The sequence below is a fragment of the Perissodus microlepis genome, chromosome 1 (assembly GCF_051167445.1).
Source record: "Perissodus microlepis isolate ML-2025 ecotype Zambia chromosome 1, ASM5116744v1, whole genome shotgun sequence".
NCBI classification, from domain to species: domain Eukaryota; kingdom Metazoa; phylum Chordata; class Actinopteri; order Cichliformes; family Cichlidae; genus Perissodus; species Perissodus microlepis.
Window position 1 is genome coordinate 34,653,892 of NC_140461.1, and position 11,834 is coordinate 34,665,725.

The 11,834-nt window shown below is 41.0% G+C and overlaps 1 pseudogene across 1 annotated transcript; it reads right to left on the reverse strand.

The window, feature by feature from the left end:
- Positions 1-1,200: 1,200 nt before the first annotated feature.
- On the reverse strand, positions 1,201-10,974 carry LOC146394158 (NACHT, LRR and PYD domains-containing protein 3-like; annotated as a pseudogene). The gene is made up of 8 exons (XR_014799917.1): positions 10,862-10,974; positions 10,666-10,779; positions 10,454-10,564; positions 7,677-7,707; positions 5,339-5,570; positions 3,322-5,093; positions 3,061-3,234; positions 1,201-1,411 (listed from the first exon to the last, which is right to left on the reverse strand). The product of XR_014799917.1 is annotated as an NACHT, LRR and PYD domains-containing protein 3-like (transcript).
- Positions 10,975-11,834: the final 860 nt, after the last annotated feature.

The following is an 11,834-nucleotide window of genomic DNA, read 5'->3' on the forward strand; positions in this document are numbered from 1 at the left end:
CACATTATGGGTGCCAGGTCCGAGCATTCGTAGATGAACAGTTTCCTGGAAAGTGGATTGGTCGTTGTAGGCCAGTTGAATGGCCCCCAAGGTCTCCCGATCTGACCCCCTTAGACTTTTATCTTTGGGGTCATCTGAAGGCAATTGTCTATAGTGTGAAGATACGAGATGTGCAGCACCTGAAACTACGGATACTGGATGCCTGTGCTGGCATTTCTCCTGCGGTGTTGCTCTCAGTGTGTGAAGAGTGGGAGAAGAGGGTTCCATTGACAATCCAACACACAATGGGCAGCACATTGAACACATTTTATAAGTGGTCAGAAACTTGTAAATAACTCATGAAAGAATAAAGTTACGCTGAAACCAAGCACACCATTGTTTTTCTTGTGACATTACCAATAAGTTTGATGTGTCACATGGCCCTCTTCCTATTGAAAAAACACAAGTTATATCCATATACTAATGTGCCACAAACAGGACTTTAATATCACCAACCATTCCCATGTTATTACGGTGTATCCATATAAATGGCCCACCCTGTACTTTGGCTTTTGTAGACATTAAACAAATAAGATATGACATATTAATGATTGAGTTTTAAGAGGTTATGGTTTATGTTACCCTCAGTTGGATCCAAACTACGGGTTCATCATTCTTCCAGTCTTTATGCTAAGCATAGCTAATTATTTCATCACATTTCAAAGAATATTTTATATCTAGCGCTGTCAGCGCTAATCTCGTTAAAATGACGTTAACACCATAACCACATTAACGCGGCAAATCTCGGTTAGCAAGTTGTCGCGGATCGCCCCGTGCGTGGGGCTGGACGGCTCTAATGCATTGTCTGTGAAGGTTCTCAGTCATCCAGGTCTAATGCATTAACGAGCTAAATGAGCTAACGCGTTGACGCCATGCAGCCCCACGCACGGGGCGATCCACGTTAACTCGTTAATGGAGATTTGCCGCGTTAATGCGGTTATGGTGTTAACGTCATTTTAACAACATTAACGCTGACAGCACTAATTATATCATATTATAATGTTGATAATTTGAATTGATTGTTTTCCAAGATCCTTTTAATAGTGGTTTGGCTTACATCTTAGGGGTGATGGGGCCATTCTGCATTTTCCACAGTGACCAGTCCTGTTGATGTGGTAGAGAAAGACAAGTGAACACAAACTCAGGCTCAGTAAACGAAGGCTATGACGTATGTGTACTGATTTTAAAAACATCATACTTGAGAGTTTCCAGTTTGCACTTTGGCTCCTGCTGTAAAGCAGACAGTAGTTGAAGTCCCAAGTCTCCTGGATGATTAAAGCTCATATCCAGCTCCCTCAGATTAGAGCGGTTGGAGTTCAGAGCTGAAGCCAGGACACAACAGCCTGTCTCTGTGATCAGACAGCCTGATAACCTGTAAACATACACAAAATGTTTTCTCTGCTAGATATAGCATGATATAGCATAAATGATTTGCCTGCCAGTTGTCCAAAAGCTATCTACCAGCTTTATGCAGATGATGCAGTTATATATGTACCAGCTAAGTCACCTGGTGAAGCAGCAGATACTTTAACGGCACATCTGAATGATGTCCAACAATGGCTGGAACATAATCATCTTGTATTGAATTTAAAAAAAAAACAGTTTCTATGTGTTTTTCTATTAGAAAACAAAGTTCACCTGATGATTTTAAAATCAAGTTAAGCAACGAAGAAATAAAGGAGGTTAAAGATTTTAAGTTTTTAGGAATAATTTTAGATTCACTCTTAAATTTGATACACATGTAAAGAAGATTTCAACGACGGTCAAGGTTAATCTGAATTGTTTTAAGTTAATTCGGCATTATATACCTACTTCAGCAGCTCAGTTATTCATGCATTCCATGATATTCTCTCATTTTTCATATTGTCTGACAGTTTGGACTCAAGCAGCACCATCTACAATTCAGCCTGTGGTATCCTTATATAACCAATCTTTAAAAATAATGGATAAAAAATCTATTCGGTGGCATCATTGTCACATTTTAAAGAAATATATAATCTACTTAGTTTTATGAGTTTTAATCATTTGTGTTTTCTTAAATTAGGTTTTAAATGTATAAATAGGATGGCCCCAGAGTGTCTTAATAGATACATCCAAAGACAAGATAATAATCGTATTACTAGGAGCATGGTGAACGGCAACTGCAAGATATCATATCGAGATCTTAATTTGGTCAGTCAGCATTTTCCATAAAGGCCTGCCATCTGTGGAACACACTTCCAACCGAAATCAAATTGATTACAGACATCAGATCCTTTACATTGAAGGTCAAAGTTTGATTAAAGGGAAATCAGAGCTGTAGTCATTTTAATTAATGATTTTTTATTTTTTAAATTTATTGTCTATTAATTGTAGTTGTATTTATGATGTATTTTGGTTTCATGAAAATGTATGTTTTATTGTAAAATGTATGTATTGTGATTGTAAGGGACAAATGTTGAAAATTAGCATAGCTATAAAGTTATGTGCGTTATATCAGTTTCATGTTTTGTACTTGGACTATGTTAAATTGCACTGTCCCTTTTAAATAAATAAAAATTAAAAAAAAAGATTAATCCTGCTCATATGTGTAAAACTAAAACATGTCGGTTATAGGGATGTTGTAACGGCCAAAGTCAATGGTTATGTTTTGTTTATTTGTTATGGTGGCACAGGTGTTTAGATTTTCCTGCATCTCAGGTGATTGCATGGGTGTGTGGTCGCATGTTATTTACCTGATGCCAGTGTTTGCAACAGGGTCGTTGGGTGAGTGGTTTGTGGGCAAACTTTTCTGTTGACCGTCATTTTAGCACGTCAGTTAATGCATGCGCTATTTGTTTTGATTAAAAGCGCAAAAGTATCTTGTTTTGTTCTTAAACTAAATACGCAAAATACGTGTACGACTCTGTATGGATTATTGGAGCTGCGTCACAGCAACACAACCAACTCAGCCGGCCGCGGCTTTATTTATGAATGGAAGTTGCAACAGATGTAAATGGTTATTTGTCTTTTGAAAAGTTAACTGAATCCCCCAGTACTAACCTGAGAATCTCTAGTCTACACAGTGGACTCTCGAGTCCAGCTGAGAGCAGGTTTACGCCTCCATCATGCAGGTCATTGTTGCTCAGGTCCAGCTCTCTCAGATTAGACATCTCTGAGTTTAAAACTGTGGACAGACCCAGACAGCTTTTCCAAGAAAGGTTACAGCTACTCAAGCTGAAAAAGAAAAGGTTTTAATGTGAGTGTTTCTTTGATTCCTTTCAAAGCCATGATCATATTTAGCACATTAAATCAAAAACCTACAGAGATTTTTGGGATGCTTTTACCACTGGGAGCAGGTGCAGAAGACTGTCATTTGAAGCAGAGAATTTCTTCAGGTCGAACATGTCCAGATCTTTTTGTGATGACAGTAAGATGAAGACTAGCGCTGACCACTGAGAAAAAGTGAGTTTGTTTTCAAAGAAGCTTCCTGATCTCAGAAGCTGTTGGATTTCCTCCACTAAAGAATTGTCATTGAGTTCATTTAGGCAATGAAACAGATTAATGCTTCTCTCTGGAGAAGGACGGTGTCTGATCTTCTGCTTGATGTACTGCACTAGCTTTTCTCTGACCTTTGGTTTACTTTTTGTCTTTTTCAGCAGGCCTTGTAGGAAAGTCTGATTAGTATCCAGTGAAAGACCCAGCAGGAAGCGAACAAACAAGTCTAGGTGCCCCTTTGGACTCTGTAAAGCCTGGTCCACTGCGTCCTGGTAGAGTTTCTTACATGCATGCTCATGTTTTACTGACAATCGACGTCTTCTCAGTAGATTGACACCAGTGTTGACAAATGTTAGAAGGACATGAAGTGCAGCCAGAAACTCTTGAATGCTCAGATGGACAAAGGAAAACGCCCTCTCCTGGCTCAACCCATGCTTCGTATTGAAGACCTCTATGAACAGTCCTGAGCAGAGTGATCCAGTTTTGATGTCAATGCCATACTCTTTTAGTTCTGTTTCAGAAAATATCAGGTTTTCTTTCTGCAGCTCCTCAAAAGCAAGGTTTCCCAAAGCCAGAAGGATCTTCTGTGTTCCACACTGAATCTGTCTCAGCCTTTCTATGATACTTTGCATTATCTTGCTTTATCCGAGTTAACAGGAAGTGGATGTACATCTCAGTCAGGGTTGCAGGAAGTTCTGTCTTCTCTTTGAACTGGAGCGCATCCTCGAGAACTGTAGAGGTGATCCAACAGAAGACTGGAATGTGGCACATGATGTGGAGGCGTCGTGATGTCCCAATGTGTGAGATCATTGCATTTGCCTGCTCTTCATCCCTGAATCTCCTCCTGAAGTACTTCTCCTTCTGTGAGTCCATGAAGCCTCTGACCTCTTTCACCATGTCAACACACTCATGAGGGATCAGAGTGGCTGCTGCAGGTCGTGTTGTTGTCCAGAGGTGAGCAGAGGGAAGCAGGTTCCCCCTGATAAGGTTGGTCAGCAGTACATCCAGTGAGGTGGACTCTGTAACATCAGTCACAATGCTGTTGTTGTGGAAGTCCAGAGGAAGTCGACACTCATCCAGACCATCCAGGATAAACACAACCTGAAACTATTCAAAGCTGCAGATTCCTGCTTCTTTGGAGTCAGTAAACATATAATGGATAAGTTCCACCAAGCTGCACTGTTTCATTTTCAGCAAATTGAGCTCTCGGAAAGTGAATGGGAACATAAACTGTATATTGTTGTTGGCTTTGTTTTTAGCCCAGTCCAAAATGTATTTTTGTGTCAAGACTGTTTTTCCAATTCCACCCGCTCCCTTTGTCACCACAGTTCTGACTGGTTCATGTCTTCCAGATAAAGGTTTAAAAATATTCCCAAAAAAGATGTCAGCTGAACCTCCAGGTTTCAAGGAGGCAGGTTGTATCTGTCTGTCCTCATGATGATCATCATCTCTGTTCTCACCCTCTAAGATGTGGAGCTCTGTGTAGATCTGATTCAGACGAGTGGGGTTCTCTGCTTGGGCACCCCCCTCAAACAAGCACTGAAACATTTTCCTCAGGTTACACTTTAATTTATGTTGGCAAATGGCAGCAGAAGTTTCTGAGGAAACATCAGGTGATATAGGTCCATTTACAGTGAATCAAATATGCTAAGTGCAATATGGTTTTTAAGAAACCTTTAAGAAACCTAATCCATTATTGAGATCTTCACATTATCCATTACTGAGGTTAACAGAGTTATTGTTTTCACAATAATTTTACATTATAATAACAATTTTACCTCTTTGGCAGTTTGACAGTTTCCACAGATGTAAAAAATGAAGAAAATATAGAAAAGCATCTCACTCCTCTGCAGAGAATCAGCCAGCTGATCCTGCTTCTTTCTTCTCAGGAAGCTCAGTGTGAGTCTCAGACATGTGTCACCATCGCTGATCTCATCTTTTTTATCAGCCGTTGATTCATAATCTTCTCTCATAATCTTCTTTTTTTGTGTGCCTTCTGGACATTTTTGACTCAGAAATTTCTTGAATTTTTGTAGCTCATTTTTCACAAAAGTAACAATTTCCTCCTCAAGCATCTACAAAATGCAGAGTAACATTTTTCATTTTAAAGAGTGTTTTTTAGAGGCAATCACAAAGTTGCAGTATACAGTGTATTTCTTGGGAACATCTCATGATCATGATGTGACCAACACCATTACAGGCTACTCAAAATACACACCCACTTCCTCTATACTTTCTAACTCATGACACGTGCAATGAGCATTTTCTATTTAATTTTATGCCAAGTTAACCCAATATCATGGTAAAACATGTAATAGACACGCTGGTCAACTCGAGCGAGGTGTGAATGAACCACAAAATTAGTTCGGGATACCTGGCTGCTGTCTTAATGTTGCATAATCCCACCAAATCCCAATTCTTCCATGAGCATAAGATCAATAGTCAAAGTCGTCTTGATGCATGCTCAATCATCCAGGAAAGTAAATCTCCAAAAGTTGATTCTGTTCATCTGGATGTAGCGTTTTGTGGGAGAAACATTTCGTCACTCATCCAAGTGACTTCTTCAGTCTCAGCTGATTGCAGGTTTCCCCAATCTTATAAACAGTACATTTGCATAATGACTGAAACCAGCCCACTGAAGGAAAGCTGGTGGAGGTGGCTGGCCTGGTGTTTCCAGGCCAGCCGAGAGATATAATCTCTCCAGCTTTTTCTGGGTCTGCCACTGGGCCTCCTCCTGGTGGGACATGTCTGGAACCCCTCAACCAGGAAGCATCCTTATCAGATGCCCGAACCACCTCAACTTGCTCCTTTCGATGTAGAGGAGCAGCGGCTCTACTCTGAGCCCCACCCAGATGGCTGAACTCCTCACCCTATCCTATCCTATCTCTAAGGGAGAGGCCAGCCACCCTTAGGAGGAAGCCCATTTGTATCCGTGATCTCGTTCTTTCAGTCACTACTTCCAGCTCGTGACCATAGGTGAGGGTAGGGATGTAGATCCACTGGTAAAGAGATTCGCTTTTACACTCAGCTCTCTCTTAACCACAATGGATTGGTACAGCGTCCACATCACTGCAGCCACAGCACCAATCCGTCTGTCGATCTCCCGCTCTCTTCTCCCATCACTCGTGAACAAGATCCCAAGATACTTAAACTCCTCCACTTGGGGCAGGAACTCGTCCCTGACCCGGAGTGGGCACTACACCCTTTTCCAGTGTAAGCTGGAGGCCATCACCTGATGAAGCCAACAGAACCACATCATCTGTGAAAAGCAGAGATGAGATTCTGAGACCACCCAAGTGAAAGCCTCCCACCACTTGGCTACGCCTAGAAATTCTGCCCATAAAAATTACGTACAGAATCGGTGACAAAGGGCAGCCCTGGCTGAGTCCATTACCCCCGGGAATGAGGCTATGCAGACCAAGCTCTTACAATGGTTGTATAAGGATCGAATGGCCCGTAGCAATGGGCCAGACACCCCACACTCCCCAACCACCTCCCACAGGACACCCCGAGGGACACGGATGAATGCCTTCTCCAAGTCCACAAAACACATGTAGACTGGTTGGGGAAACTCCCATGCACCTTCAAGTATCCTTGAGAGGATAAAGAGCTGGCCCAGTGTTACCAGGATGAAATTGTTCCTCCTGTATCCGAATTTTGGCTAAGGGACGGACTCTCCTTTCCAGCTCCCTGGCATAGACTTTTCCAGGGAGGCTGAGGAGTGTGATCCCTCTAAAGTTGGGACACACCCTCCGGTCCCCTTTCTTAAAAATGTGGACCACCACCCCGCTCTGCCATTCCAGGGGTACTGCCCCTGATCTCCATGCAACATTGTAGAGGCATGTCAACCAAGACAGCCCTACAACATCAAGAGCTTTCAGGAACACAGGGCGGACCTCATCCACCCCGGGGCTCTGCCACCAAGGAGTTGTTGAACTGCCTCAGTGACCTCACCCCCTGAGATAAGTGAGCTGCCCCCCTCGTCCCTAGACTCTGCTTCCTCCAAGGAGGACGTGCCAGTGGGATTAAGGAGGTCCTCAAAGTATTCCCTTCTCAGTCGAAGTCAGCAGTGCTCCACCCGCACTATACACAATACAGGTAGAGCACCGCTTTCCCCTCCTGAGTCGCCAAACGGTTTGCCAGAATCTCTTCTAGGCAGTCCGAAAGTCTTTTTCTATGACCTCTCCGAACTCCTCCCACATTCCACTTGGCCTGTAAGAAAACATCCCAAGCACATACGTAGACTGCAAAATCATTTCTAGAAATCCTACTTGGTTAAGGCACACCAGAATTTTTAAAACTATTTTGTATCAATCATGGACTACATTACTACATGTATGTGAAAAGTCCTCCTTGTAGTTACAAATCCATAGAGGATTATCTCTGTGAAATAAGTCAAAGTCCTTTAACTGTACAGAGTCTCAAAAAAGAATGAGTCAAGTTTAGCCAATGAGCAGCAACTATCAGGTAACAAGGGATTTTCCAGGTGATGCAACTCTGGAAAGTCCCATAGTAATGGCTTGTGCTGGCTTCCTAATGCTCCTTGTTGTATTAGGTTGTTTTGGGTCAGACTGTAAGGTTTGATCTATGAATTTTAAATGAACTGAAGATCAGAAAGTAAATGTCAATGCCTTACATCTTCTTCTTCCCTTTCTCTCTCCGTCCCCTCTCCCCATCTTGCCACCATGGGGAGCAGGGCTTTCAGCTGCTCTGCTCCTCGACTCTGTAATTCCCGACCTCCTAATTTAAGAAATATCTCTTCCTTTTCTCCAAGTCCCAACTCAAAACTCACTTGTTCAAAATAGCTTATCCCACATAACCTCTCCACTCTGCTATTTTAAATTTGTTTTATGTCTTATGCTTTTATGATTGTGTAAACTGCTTGCTTTTATGTTGCTTTTTTTTTTTATTCTACTGTGTACAGTGTCCTTGAGTGTTCTGAAAGGCGTTTTCAAATAAAATGTATTATTATTAAATGTCAAGTGTTTGCATGACACCATGTTATACCATGAAGACAGAGTCCAGGTGTGTTTGATGCTGACTGAAGCTCTCCTGATCTTTGTAGCGGACAGCTTTTAAAACTTCTTGCACACTAAGAGATTCAATTCATGTCCAAATTATGGTAGTCTTTTCCTGGATATACTAAGTATTTTTAAGTATAAAATAACTGCATAACATAACTGTGTTATAAACCACAGTTTAATAACTAAAGTAACCTAACTGTGTAACTCTTGAGTAGCCTGCACAATATTGTCCCATCACTAATTTCTATCCACAATTCACTCTTCTTGTCATATGAAGTGCAACTAGTGAGCGTGCTCCATCCGAGCTTGGTGGAGTCATTTTTTTTACATTTGGGCTGCACATGGGCAATCGTGGCTCAAGAGTTGGGAGGTCGCCTTGTAATCGGAAGGTTGCCGGTTCAAGCCCCGGCTCCGACAGTCTCGGCCGTTGTGTCCTTGGGCAAGACACTTCACCCTTGCCTACTGGTGGTGGTCAGAGGGCCCAGTGGCGCCAGTGTCCGGCAGCCTCGCCTCTCTCAGTGCGCTCCAGGGTGGCTGTGGCTACAATGTAGCTTGCCATCACCAGTGTGTGAATGTGTGCGTGGATGACTGGATGTGTAAAGCGCTTTGGGGTCCTTAGGGACTAGTAAAGCGCTATACAAATACAGGCCATTTAGCCATTTTTTTTTTTTAACATCACCAACTGGTTTTATCTCCTAAATAGCCTTGTTGTACTCGATCATGTGTTTTTGCCTTAAGCAGTGAAACAGGTTTATTGTTTTCACATTCAGCAGGTGCAGGTTTCTTGCATATTTTGAAAAGTGTTGCGCTTTGGAGGTTGTTGAAGTGGATCTCTTTTCAGGTCTAATTTGTTGTTGCTGACAGACACTGAGAAAAACCAAAGTCTGTCTACAAGCAACCCAGACATGGTTCGGTAAGTCTCAGCGTTGTGCACACTATGGAATGCATGGCACTGCTATATACTCTCAGTAAACAGTATGTTCATGTATGTTCATGAGAGGACCTGGATGACTAAGAACCTTCACAGACAAACTGTGTCACACAACCAACACTGACACTGATTTTTTTTGTTTTTAAATTTACTGCACAACTTTTTTCTATGAACGACTGGCTTTAACAGTTTGTCTTAATGGATGGATACAGTGACTGGAAAGGCATTCATCACACTTAATCCACTGTTTCACTCAAAGTAACACAAAGGCAAAACTTCTGTTATAAGTGTCACATTTTCTTTCTTTTAAGAATAGATACATAGTTCAAAGTCTCATCAACTTTGAACTTTCCTTCTCCTGACCTCAACTTGGGTAATTTAAACTAAAGTAGAAAAGCAAGAGGGATAAAATGTCTCTGTGACTTTATATTTTATATTCTATCTTTATCATATTTAATATCATGTAGAAAACTGATTACTGAGATAAAAAGCAAGCTGACATCATTATGACGTTATTTTTTTTAGAGAATTATTACAAAACTAAAACTTTTAAATACCAAACTTTAAATTGTCATTAAACACACACATATATCTAAAATGTGAAAATATCTCAGTCTTAGGTTAGTGAAGTCAGTGTTGTGCCTTGTAAGTGTTTTGTAACAAACGTTTTCATTTCTAAAAATAGCAGAAGACTGCCTTCGGTAAACAGTTGCCATGCAGGTTTAGTATGTTTCCTTGAAGTGACACAGTTCAAATGACAATTGCTTCTTAGAATTAAAAAAGTAGATTTGTTATGTTATATGTTGTTGTCCATTGCTTTCTTTCAGTTTAGTAATCTAGTATGGTCACTTTTCACGGACACGCAGCTGGGTAAGGAGGGTCACTCGGCTTCAACACATTACAAACATTCAACATTTCAGGCCATGAAATAAGTTTTGACAACTCTCAGTGCTCATCAGTAAAATCATATGATAATATGTTTAGGGCATGTTTTAATTCTCACATTTGTGGATCAGACTGGTCTCCAGCCTGGAATGCTATTGGTTCCATTCTAGACCTCCTTATGGTCACACAGATGGGGGCTGGTGATTCTGGTCTCTCCTGGTTCACTTGGCTTCAACACATGATAAACATTCAACATTCAGACAACAGGCTACGATTTACTAAATTCAACAAACTTATATGCAATCTTTGTAAAAGTCACAAAATTCTCACATTTGCGGATCAGACTGGTCTCCATTCTTGAATTCAGTTGGCTCCATTTTAGACTGATCACTCGTCATGGAAACAACACTGGGTATAGCTGAGTCTGACATCTCCTTCATGTGACTTAAACATGATACAAACAGGTGAAGTTAATTTTATAGCTTAGCTCTGAGCTTGAAAATAGCCAATAACAGGTAGATCTTACCTATTAGGTGATATCTCGCTGTGATTTTGGTCAAACTGTTCAGATTTAGAGGCAGAAACACCATCCACATTTTTCAAAGATGCAAAATGAGCCATCCTAGTGATTCCAGTGAGAGCGAGTGTCTGCTGCATTCTGTAAGTTCTTGCAAGCAACTCCCTCTCTGCCTGTACACTGTACTATGCTCACAGTCTGTTTGGCAGGTTGGAGGGTGGTAAAAAGCAAGCGAATAATGCAGGAAACTGAGATTTGAAATGGGAAACTGTTCTTGAAGTACACTGAGGGAGAGAGAGAGAGCTGTGCAGGAAAAGTGATTTCATCGTGGTGGAAGCAAAACCGAAAAAGTCAGGGAATTCATGATGATGTTTATGTGAAGTGAAATGTGAATCGTAGTTTGGATCATCTTTTGCTGCTGGTTCAGTCAATATTGGCTGGTGAGTGACGAAACCTGCAGCTTCAGAATCTGTGAGCTGTCGGCTTTCAGCCTCGACGGCGTGTCTGATTCGTGGGGTCCACGCTTTGTGTTTACGTCTTTGTGTGGAATCCGTTTGCTGTTTTAGCTGTTTGGTGATTGCTGAAATTGTTTTGTTGAGCTTTAACCTGAGATTCTGGCAGTTCTGGCAAAATACATTCATATTTTAAAATCAATTCAGGATTTTAATGAATCAATATTGCGTTATTTGAGCTGAAATTGATTTTAATCGGAAAACTGATTATCCAAACCCACCCCTACAGTACACCCGCTAGTATACAAAACTAACCTCCTAATAGTTAAACTAAACAAATGCTGAAGACAACAGCTGAACCCAAAGCTACTGATATTTGTATTATCAGCTCTTTCATAGTCATTTAGATTTTTCATAAAAACATACATTATATTTTGAAGGCAAATATTTTACTTTGTACTGAATTTAAAGTCTTAATTAGATTACTAACCAGCAGAATTTGGTTAATATGAAACATAGATCAGTCAATA